A 10,316-nucleotide genomic window follows, 5' to 3' on the forward strand; every position below is an offset into this window, starting at 1 on the left:
AAATATTTCCATGGAGAAAAGGGGAAAAAACTGTTTATTTAACAGGCAAAGCATTCACCAGCACAAAAAATGAACAATATTAAAAAATAAAACCTCTTGCCGCTCCAAAAGAGATGACAAACTCAGAAAGTCCCTCCGTGGGCTGTAGCTCAGCTCACTCAGTCTCTTATCAGTCTCTTATCAGTCTGTTAAGGGCCCGGCCCCTCCAGCACTGGAACTGCCTTGGCCCAGGCCCGGCCAGGTGGGCCACAGGTGGGAGCTGCCGGTGGTGTTCTGGGTGTTCAGTCCAGAGCAGGTTTAAACAGCTCCAAAGAGAAAGAAAAACCACAGTTGGGGGAACTTCTCTGCCTCAGCGAGCTAAAACTAACTAAAAGCAAAGGAGAGCTCTGTCCTGCTGTCTGTCCAAATGCAGACAACTGATACCTTAGGTTTTAAATTTTTCCGTTCTGTTTTGATGTGCAGCTTTTAGCTTTATATTAACTGTTACTGGGATCTTTTCACAGGGTGGTGAAGACAAAACCTGTTCTAGCTGGAGACTCAAGGACAATCTCTTCAAACTTCAGGCCCAAAGCATAAACAACGTGAAAAGAGGAGAGCAGGCATGCAAGCAAGGAAGATGTAACTTCATAATTTGAAACTATTAATTGAGCAGTTAACTTCTATATACAAATGGACTAAAACTTGTTTAAATGTGAGATCTCATGACCAAGCCCTCTTTTGCTCCCATCTTGGAGCCATCCAGGCAGAGCCACAGCTGTGGCTCCTGTGCTGCCAGGGTGTGGCCTTTGAAGGCACTTCAATAAAAATCAACTTTATTCCTCTTAACTCCATGTGGCCTCTGTTCCAGCTCCTTAAGTCATCACAACAGTCCAGGAGCCAGAATGTGGAGGAGTGAGTGCAGTGTATGAAAACAAACTACTGCTCTTCCTCCTCCCCTTCCCTCTCATAACCGGCCTGAAAGGTGCAGAACTCATTTCTGGGCTAAACAGACCGATGGGGTACGAGCATCACGAAGTTGCCCCAGGACACCCCTGTCAGGGTCAGGGGGTCCCGTCCCCGCCTCATCTCCGGGCTGCCGGGGGTCCCCCAGCTCCGGTATCGCCCCTTCCCCTCTCCCCGCCCCGGGGGTCCCCCGTTCCACAGCCCCGGCTCTCACGGGGATCCCCAAAACCAATGTCCCGCCCCGTTTGTACCGGGCCATCCCCACGTGGACCCCCCGGGACCCTCCCGAGGGGCGATCGCGGCTCCTCTTCCCCCAGTAAAGCTCCTCTTAGGGAGCCCAGAGATATCCGGGGCTCGAGTCCGGGATCTGCCGGCTCCGAACACTCTCCAGAAAAATCCTCCCGGAGACGCCTGGCTGGAGCCGGGGCGAGCTCGGCCTCCGCCCTCCCCTGCGGCTCGGGGCTGGGGGCGATGCTCCCGGGGCAGGGGGTGCTGCAGGCTCGGCGTGCGGGCGCTGCGAGCGCCGCGATTCTCCCGCTCCTGCTCCTCCTCTCCCTCCTCTTCCTCCCGCATTTCCTCCGCTGCCAGCCCGGACCCCCCTTTCCCACCGCTCTGCCCCGCGGCTCCGCAGCACCGGCTGCTGGGTGGGGGAGCCCCCGATCGGCCCCAGGGCTGGGCAGGGGCTCGGGGACCCCCCGGGCGGATCCGTCCCCCGGCCCGAGCCCCAAATTCCGCTCCGGGGCCACCGGGCTCTGCGGGCCCGCCTGGCAACCGGTGAGTCATCGGCGAGAAAGGCTCTGGTTGGCTGGAATTTGGTTAGTGCCTCTTCTGATTGGCTGGAATTGTGAAAGGCGGTGCGCCCTGCCGGTGACCCTGGAAGCTGCGGAGTCCGGGCCGGAGCCTTTTCCTATTTCTTTCTCTCTGAGAACATTTCTGATTTCTTTCTCTCCCTCACTCTTTGCATTTCTTGTTTAGTACAGTCCAAGTTCGAGCAGATCCACAGGTTGCGTTCCCATGGTCTCATTTGCACCTTCACTCAGGTATGAGAAGACCGGACAGCCCCCCCAGCCACGAGCACCCTCAGCAGTGAGAGGGACACAGAGCCCCTGGTCCCCAGCCCTGCACAGACATTCCCTGAGGCCAGAGGGATGGAGACCCCCCGAGCATCCCCCAGGGTGAGGGGAGAGAGACCCCCGGGCATCCCCTGGGCTGAGAGGGACAGAGACTGCCCCGAGCACCCCCTGGCACAGGGGTGAGAGGGAGGGAGACCCCCCCAGGCATTTCCTGGGGTGAGAATGAAGGAGACCCCCTGGGGAATGGCCTGGGGTGAGCAGGACAGGGACACCCCCTGGGGAATTGCCTGGGGTGACAGAGACTGGGACCCTCCCAAGCTCCTCCCAAGCATCCCCCCAAGGCAAGAGGCACAGAGACCCCTTGAGTATCCCATGAGCACTGGACAAAATAAACTTGGCTGAAATCAAACCTAACTCTGCATAAATCACTTTTAAGAATATTTGGTCTTCCCACAAGGAACTTGTGATGAAAGCGCAAACAAATCCCAAACATGAATAAACTAACAATCCAAGCAATTCTGTGGCTATTCCAAGTTTCATTGGTTCCTGCACAACTCCAGCTCAGCTGCTGGCAGGTTCTGATGAAAGAAAAGTGGAAATTTAGCCCAATACAGATTATTAAAAGGAAGGGGAAGCTCTGTGCAGCTGTCACAAAGGTGACAGGGATGAAGAGAAAAATGATTCTCACATTTGGCAAAGAACCGAAGCCTGGGAATTTAGAAGTTACATGGGAATTTTGCTACTTCAGCTGGGCTTCTTGTGGGACTTTGAGCATTCTTGTGTTCCTCATTGTGGGGAGAATGAACCTTGTCAGTCTTGCTGGTAACATTTGCACCCTTTCCTCCAGTGATTTTACAAACTTTTCAAGGAAGGACAATAAAATATTTTCTTTTTCACTGGCTACCCACAACAGCCATTTTCTTCATCTGTTCTCCCATAACTTGCTCAGAGGAAGCTGCATCCAAGTTTCAAAGTGTTCCTCCAGAGAGAACCACAGCCTCCTCCTTGGAGGGAACCGTGCTGCTGTCAAAGGCACTTGGGGTCAGACAACAGTGCCCTGAACTCACTGTGCCAAAATAATTTTGCAATCTGGTTAAGAAAATCGTAAGAGAGATTCCTATGCCCCAATTAAGGTGCTAACGAGACCAAACCCAAAGTGAATAGTAAATGTGAGGTATATTGAATATTGAATAGTAAATGTGAGGTAGAGAGAGAGAGGAAAAGGAAGAGAAAAGGGGGAGAGCAAGGGAGTGACAGGGACAGAGACCTCCCATGAAGCCGGCCAAGTGTGACGTCCCCTGTGTGTGTGGCCTTCCTAGGGTGGGGGTTTTACACCTGAGCTACTTTGGGTAATGGGGGTGGTGTTCACCCCCTGAGCAGGGATTACCCCACTGTTTCAGGTTGCCATGCAAGATGCAACCAAATGCATGTTTTCAATCCCCATCTTCATCAACTGCTATAAACAGGCGAGACAGTGTTCTTTATCTCTTCCATGACTCACCCCTGATAATGCCCTCCAGGGGAGATATCTTCTGTGAATGGGCCACTGAGTGTCACTGCAGGACTGATAAAATTCCATCATCCCATTGTGGGATGCTGCGCCCAGGGGGAGGATCCAAGCATTCCTACCTGGATATAAGCTGAGCCTTGCTACACCAGAAACACCTTGCCTACTGGATTCCCAGAGGACAAGATCTCCATAACCGCCACTGGACCTCCAGAGGAAGACCAGACCCTTCTACGGGATCACTGCTTTGACAGAATCACGTTCATCACTCCAACAGGACTGCAGTCACCATTTATTGGGACTGCTGCCACCACCATTACCAACAGGGTGTCAGGTTATATCCTGACTCTGTCAGTTTAAGGTAGTGTTTCTGTATTATTGCCTTGACCTTCATTTTCCTCTTAAAATGTAATTCTGGTTTAGACCCTTCCCCAGGTTTGCCTTCAAAGCAGTATAAAACTCAGTGTGCTCATCCCTTGTTTTTCTCCCAAAACAGGATTTCCCAATCCCAAACCTTGATCAGATGCAAGAGGAGGCTGCGAGGAAAAGGAACATGCCCTGGGACACCCAGGCAGGTGAGGAGGAAGTCAGTGCCCCTTTCCCCCTCTCTCCTGCTCCATCTCCCAGCCCAACATGGCCCCTGGCTGCAGGACAGCCCTGCTGTCAACCCCATACTGCCAGGGATGCTCTGAGGGAATCTCCTTCCCCTTCCCTGTGGCACGGAGCCAAATCCCATCCTCTCCTTGTCCTTCCTTCCCCAGGGAAGGAGCTGAGGATGGTGTAGTAGATAGGGTCAGGCGCTCGGAAAATCTCGCAATGTCACGGAAAGCAGTAGAATTCCTCTCCACCTAACGCCTAGTGATAAAGGATCACCCAAGAATGTAGTCCCCCCTAAGACTAGTATCTTTCGACTCCTTACTAACCAATTACAGTAAGGTAAGACCCCCTGATGTAGAAAAAACTTTCCCAGTATAAAACCCAACGAGATGGGACAATAAAGGTCTGGAACCGTCCACCATACTGTTGTCTGTGTGTGTTCTTGGCCTGAGTGACCTTGGAGAGTTTGGGTTGCCGTGCAGTTTCCTCAGAACCAGGTCACCTTGCCTTGCATCAGAAGGCAACAACTGGTGTCAAAACCCGGGAAGCCGATTAGCGCCTGGGGAAAGGGAATCGCCTGGACAGAGGACGGCGGCTGTAGCGGTGGGTCCGACTACAGCGGAGGGGACGCCCTCGAATCATGGAAACTATAGCAAAGGTCATAAGTCAGGCTCATGAGCAATGGGGAATTAAAGGTGAGCTCAGGAATTCTGATCTTGCTATTGCAAGGCTCCTAGAGCTCGGGATGATCGGACGTCCAGTAAATATATTATATTCGGAAGCGTGGGAGAAGTGCACTGCCGCCTCAGCAGAGGACTCTAAGTCCGCAGGCAGTGGTAAAAACCTCAAAGCGTGGGGGAAAGTAGAAGAGGCCCTACGCAAGATGTTAGAAGAACAGGAGACGCGGAAAGCCGCATGTACACGTTTATTAGCTACACCAAAGCTGGGGGTGGGGGCCGCGACACAGACCGCCTCTGAGAGCGATCGGATTGAAGGCGGGAACGTGCGGGGGCCGGGCGCGTTCCACCCCTTCCCGAGCCCTAGCCCAGACCCCCTGGAGCCCCCAGGGGACCCCCCGGAACACCCAGGGGACCCCCCGACCCTCCCACGGAGCCTGCCGGGTCCCCGCCCTCCCGCGGAACCATCCGAAAAATCCGCGGTTTCTCTATCCGTCCCTTCCCCGCCGGTCGCCGATCCGGCGCAGGAGGCAGAGCAGCGCGCGTGATGCTTCTGGCAGGGACTCGCGGAGAAGGCACGGAACACGACCGGATTGTTGGACCCCGCCGGGATCGGTAAAAACTCGCCCCCGCCATGTGCGTTTAATGGCACTGAACCACATGGCGAGGGCGGAAGAGAAGAGGGGGAAAAGGGCGGAAATACAGTCAGCCTGCTTAACATCGCATGCGCGGTCGAGCGGGGAAGGGGGGTGGTCCCCGCAGTAGAGTGCAAAACCAACCAGAGCGCTCTATCCAAATTAGGTCCTTATAGGGCAAGGACCTCCCCCAGCCGGAGGCGGGGGGAGCCCGGGGGGAGAGAGCGGCACCACCCCCAAAGGGAGGAGCGGGGTCGAAGCCGAACAAAATGGCACGGAGCACCGGAAGTGTACCGGCAGTCAGCTTCCGGCTCAGAGTCAAGTAACAGCTGCTCAGACAGCTCAGAAGAGCCGACCGAGTCCGGCTGGGACTCAGAAACCGAGAGAGCAGAATTAATGCGGTTTCGAGCGAAACCGAATAAAGCTTTAAACAATATCGGGAAACAATCGCAACACAAACTCTTGGATTGGGAAAAAATAAAAGCAGCCTGTGGGGACCGGGCACCGGCAGCCTCCATGCACTCTTTCCCGGTGGGGGTTGCCGGAGCGCGGGGGAACCAACAAAGGGCATATACCCCAGTTAACCCAAAAAAAGCCAAAGCAATTTCAGAAATAGGGATCAACTCAGCTGTAGTACCCACTCTTGTGGACGACCTTTCTAGCAATAACGATCTGCTCACTTTTGATATTACGCAAATAAGCCGCATGCTTTTTGATGGGGCGGGGCGGATTGTATTTAAGCAGGAGTGCTAGGACGACCACGTTAGCCCAGGCTTCTGGGGAAGGGCAGCAACTCAGCGAGCTGTCCCCAGCCGGCACAGCCTTCCCTGGCAGCACCCTCACTCCAAGCACGCCCGAGAGGGACCTGTAGGAGCTGCGGGAAGACACCTCGCTAGGGACTGCAGATCCCGGCCCCGGGGAAACGGGAGAAGGAGGGGGCGCGCAGGCCACACTCAGCCTCCTCCCACTGTGAATGCGAGATGGCCCATCTATGCCAACCCCCAGTGGGGCAGGGGACCCTCATACCCCATGCTCCCACAGGGAGCAGTCAATTTCGCATCCCCGCCAGCAGCACAATGGCAGAGTTATGCAGCACCCTCAGTACCCTCGCACCCCCCACCGCCACAAGCTGCGCTGGTGTCACAGAGCCAGCAGGAGGCACCCCAGAGCAGGATCCCTGGGTGGCCCTGGCCATGAAAATAGGGAAGGAACCCCTGATGGTGTGGGGCACATGCCGCCTTTACGGCAGTCAGGATCCCCACGTCATAGGGCTCCAGTTTTGGGTGGACACGGGATCAGACTGCACGATTATTCCCCAAGCACATTGGCCCGGGCATTGGCAATTCAAAGAAGTCCCTCCAGTGAACGGAGTGGGAGGGCAGTCCCGGGCGTGGAAAAGCACCCAGCTGGTGGCTTTAACACTTCACACAAAAAAGGGACCAGGAGTGTCAACATCAGCAGCAGCCCTAATGCTGGAAGAAGCACTCTCCTCGCGACAGGGCACCGTGTCAGTCATTCACATGAACAGCCATGACCCAGTCAAAGGTTACTTCCAGATCGGCAACGACAAAGCGGACGCCGCAGCGAAAGCCGTCTGGACGTTGCAGGAAGCCCTGAAAAAGGCCCAGATCGAGGAGCAGAGAAAGGCAGAGCTGGAGGATGAGAGGGACCACGGGAGAGACGTGGATGAGGAGCTGCAGCAGGGGAAGCAGAAGCTGCTGCAGCGAGCGACAAGGATGAAGCTGGAGGAGGAGGAAGATGTGTGGGAACTGAACGCGCTGTTCCTCAATGCCAAGTGCAACATGATCTGGGACAAGCAGGTCCGGGAGAAGCAGATGATCCTCGAGGAACTGGTGGAGGAAGAGAAGCGCCTGAACAAGATGATGGAAATGGAGTGGGAGAAGGGCATGGAGGTCCAGGAGGAGCTGGAGCGCCAGAGGAAGCAGGAGCTGATGAAAGCCCCGCAGGGTATTGTGAAACAGATGGAGCAGAATGTAGAGGAGTGGGCATTGAGGGCTGAGGAGCTGTATCAGGAGGGCCAGAGGCAGCTGGAGCGATTGGAGCAGACAAAAAAGGGAGGATCAGAAGGCCTGGGAGCAGAAACAGGAGCGGAGGGCCCACAGGTGGTAATTAGAAACGAGCTAGGCGAATGGGAACGGGGCTGGAGGTTGATGCTCACAGGGCGAGGGTACGCAGCTGTCAAAAAGGATGGCAAATTAGGTAGTGTCCACTTAAGTCAATTAAGCCGGACCTCCATAGCGAGCAGAATGAGACTGATGAGAGTTGTGAGTTTCTGTTTACAGGACATGCTCGTGGGATGTCCTCGTGATGCGTACATCCCCCTTCCAGAGGTAAACGACAGACCACCAAGCCGTCAGGCAGCGCCCGAGAGACCCGCACGGGTGGAACCCAAGCGTCAACGGTGTTTCTGTGTGATTTTGCTGTTGGGGCTTGTTGCCAGAGGGCAAGCCAGCCCAGACCACTACCCGCATCAGCCATTCAGGTGGGTTATGCAACACCTTAGTAGTGACAAGGTGCTCAAAGAAATCACCACACCGAACGCCCCATCCTTCATGCTCCGCATCACCGACCTGTTTCCAGGACGACCAAAGGTAGACCCCCATTCCCCACACGCCACACACATGTACCTATCCTACTGGTGCCCAGCTTCAAACCCTGGGAAAAGCTACTGCAATCACCCAGGGTGGGGACATTGTGGGCACTGGGGCTGCGAAACCATTGTTACAGATGCCAGACCGTCAGGGCCTGGGTGGGATCCACAAGAGCCTGACAAATTCCTACAATTCACCTGGGCACCCACCGGTTGCAAAACACCCCTCTTCCTCCACAGAATCTTTTATCGAAACCGCCATAAAATCCCCGAATTTCGGAAATGCGCAGACTACAACACGACAGTTTTGCAGCCACATCACTCTAGCTGGGCAACAGGCAGAACGTGGACAGTAGTCCTTCAAGGGTCAAAAGAAAAGGTGAACGTGCGAATTATTAGGCTCCAACTGTCGGCGCCCCGAGTGCCCCGAGCGGTCGGACCCAACAAAGTGATTAAAAGCGTGCCGAAAGGGAGAAACGCGACCCACCCCATAGCCTTGCCCACGAGGGTCGCTGATATCCCGACTGGCCATGTAGAAGCCTTTCAGATAGACCGTTTAGCCGAGTCAGATTTAGATCTGATCCTTCATATGTTAGAAGCTACCTTCCTATCCCTGAACGAAACTAACCCAAACCTAACCGAATCCTGCTGGCTTTGTTATGATGTCGAACCCCCCTTTTACGAAGGAGTCGCTTTAAACCCTCCCTTCAGTTACTCCACAGCAGATGCACCCAACCAATGTAGATGGGACACCCCCCACAAAGGAATCACCCTGAGTCAAGTCACAGGCCAGGGCGGATGCTTTGGCAATGCAACCCTAGCTAGGAGGAAAGGCAACGTCTGCACCGAAGTTGTCAAACCCGACGGGAAAAAACAATAAGTGGGTAGCCCCATCCGCATCTGGGATGTGGGTGTGCCAGTGATCTGGAGTGAGTCCCTGTGTGTTCCTTGCCAAATTCGATGACTCTAACGACTTTTGTATCCAAGTTCTGATTGTGCCTAGGGTCCTGTACCACGCAGATGAAGAAGTGTGCCACCTTTTTGAAGAACCCAGCCAGCTCCACAAAAGAGAAATAGTAACAGGTATAACTATCGCAATGCTGCTGGGCCTAGGAGCAGCCGGAATGGCCACAGGAGTCTCAGCCTTGATGACCCAGCACCAAGGACTGTCGCAGCTGCAGGCAACAATTGACGAGGACCTGCAGAGGATCGAGAAATCCATCTCCTTTCTAGAGAAGTCAGTCTCCTCACTCTCAGAAGTGGTCTTGCAGAACAGGCGAGGTCTAGACCTCCTGTTCATGCAGCAAGGAGGCCTGTGTGCCGCCTTGAAGGAGGAGTGCTGCTTCTATGCAGACCACATGGGAGTCGTGAGAGACTCCATGGCAGAACTCCGAAACAGACTGGCTCAGAGACAGAGAGACAGGGAAGCCCAACAGGGTTGGTTCGAATCCTGGTTCAATCGATCACCATGGCTAACCACCCTAATTTCTACCCTAATAGGTCCATTGGCAATGCTACTTTTAGCTGTCACCTTCGGACCATGCCTGCTGAACAAGCTAGTCTCATTCGTTCAGGCCCGCCTAGAATGGACCAACATCCTGTTCATAGGCCGGCAATTCACTGCTGTGAATTCGACCAGGGAACACTGCCAGTCACAAGATTTTCTACTCAGGTTCACCAAACCCCTTTCTCTGTCGACAACCCCATGCCTCATCTCAGTACCTATGTATATGACTACTTCGTTCATTTGTAAAAAAGAGGGGGGAGATGTAGTAGATAGGGTTAGGCGCTCGGAAAATCTCGCGATGTCACGGAAAGCAGTAGAATTCCTCTCCCCCTAATGCCTAGTGATAAATGATCACCCAAGAATGTAGTCCCCCCTAAGACTAGTAACTTTCGACTCCTTACTAACCAATTACAGTAAGGTAAGACCCCCTGATGTAGAGAAAAACTTTCCCAGTATAAAACCCGACAAGACGGGACAATAAAGGTCTGGAACCATCCACCATACTGGTGTCTGTGTGTGTTCTTGGCCCGAGTGACCCTGGAGAGTTTGGGTCGCCGTGCCATTTCCTCAGAACCAGGTCACCTTGCCTTGTATCAAAAGGCAACAGGATGGAGACCAGGGAGGAAAAACCTCCATGGAAGAACCTCGTGGAAGAGTCTCTTTTGAATGACTCCACTGTGCAGAATTCCACTGGGGAGGAAAATCCCTAGAGATCCTGCAGGAGCAGGGGCTGCAAACCCAGCCCAGGGTGCTCTGAGGAGGAAAGA

The 10,316-nt window shown here is 54.2% G+C and overlaps 1 long non-coding RNA gene across 1 annotated transcript; it reads left to right on the forward strand.

The window, feature by feature from the left end:
• Positions 1–1,921: 1,921 nt before the first annotated feature.
• Positions 1,922–4,475, forward strand: LOC134413736 (uncharacterized). Its single transcript, XR_010026581.1, has 3 exons — positions 1,922–1,982; positions 3,622–3,883; positions 4,019–4,475. It is a non-coding gene; the product is annotated as an uncharacterized LOC134413736 (long non-coding RNA).
• Positions 4,476–10,316: the final 5,841 nt, after the last annotated feature.

This window comes from Melospiza melodia, unplaced genomic scaffold, assembly GCF_035770615.1.
Source record: "Melospiza melodia melodia isolate bMelMel2 unplaced genomic scaffold, bMelMel2.pri scaffold_48, whole genome shotgun sequence".
In the NCBI taxonomy this organism is placed as follows: Eukaryota; Metazoa; Chordata; class Aves; order Passeriformes; family Passerellidae; genus Melospiza; species Melospiza melodia.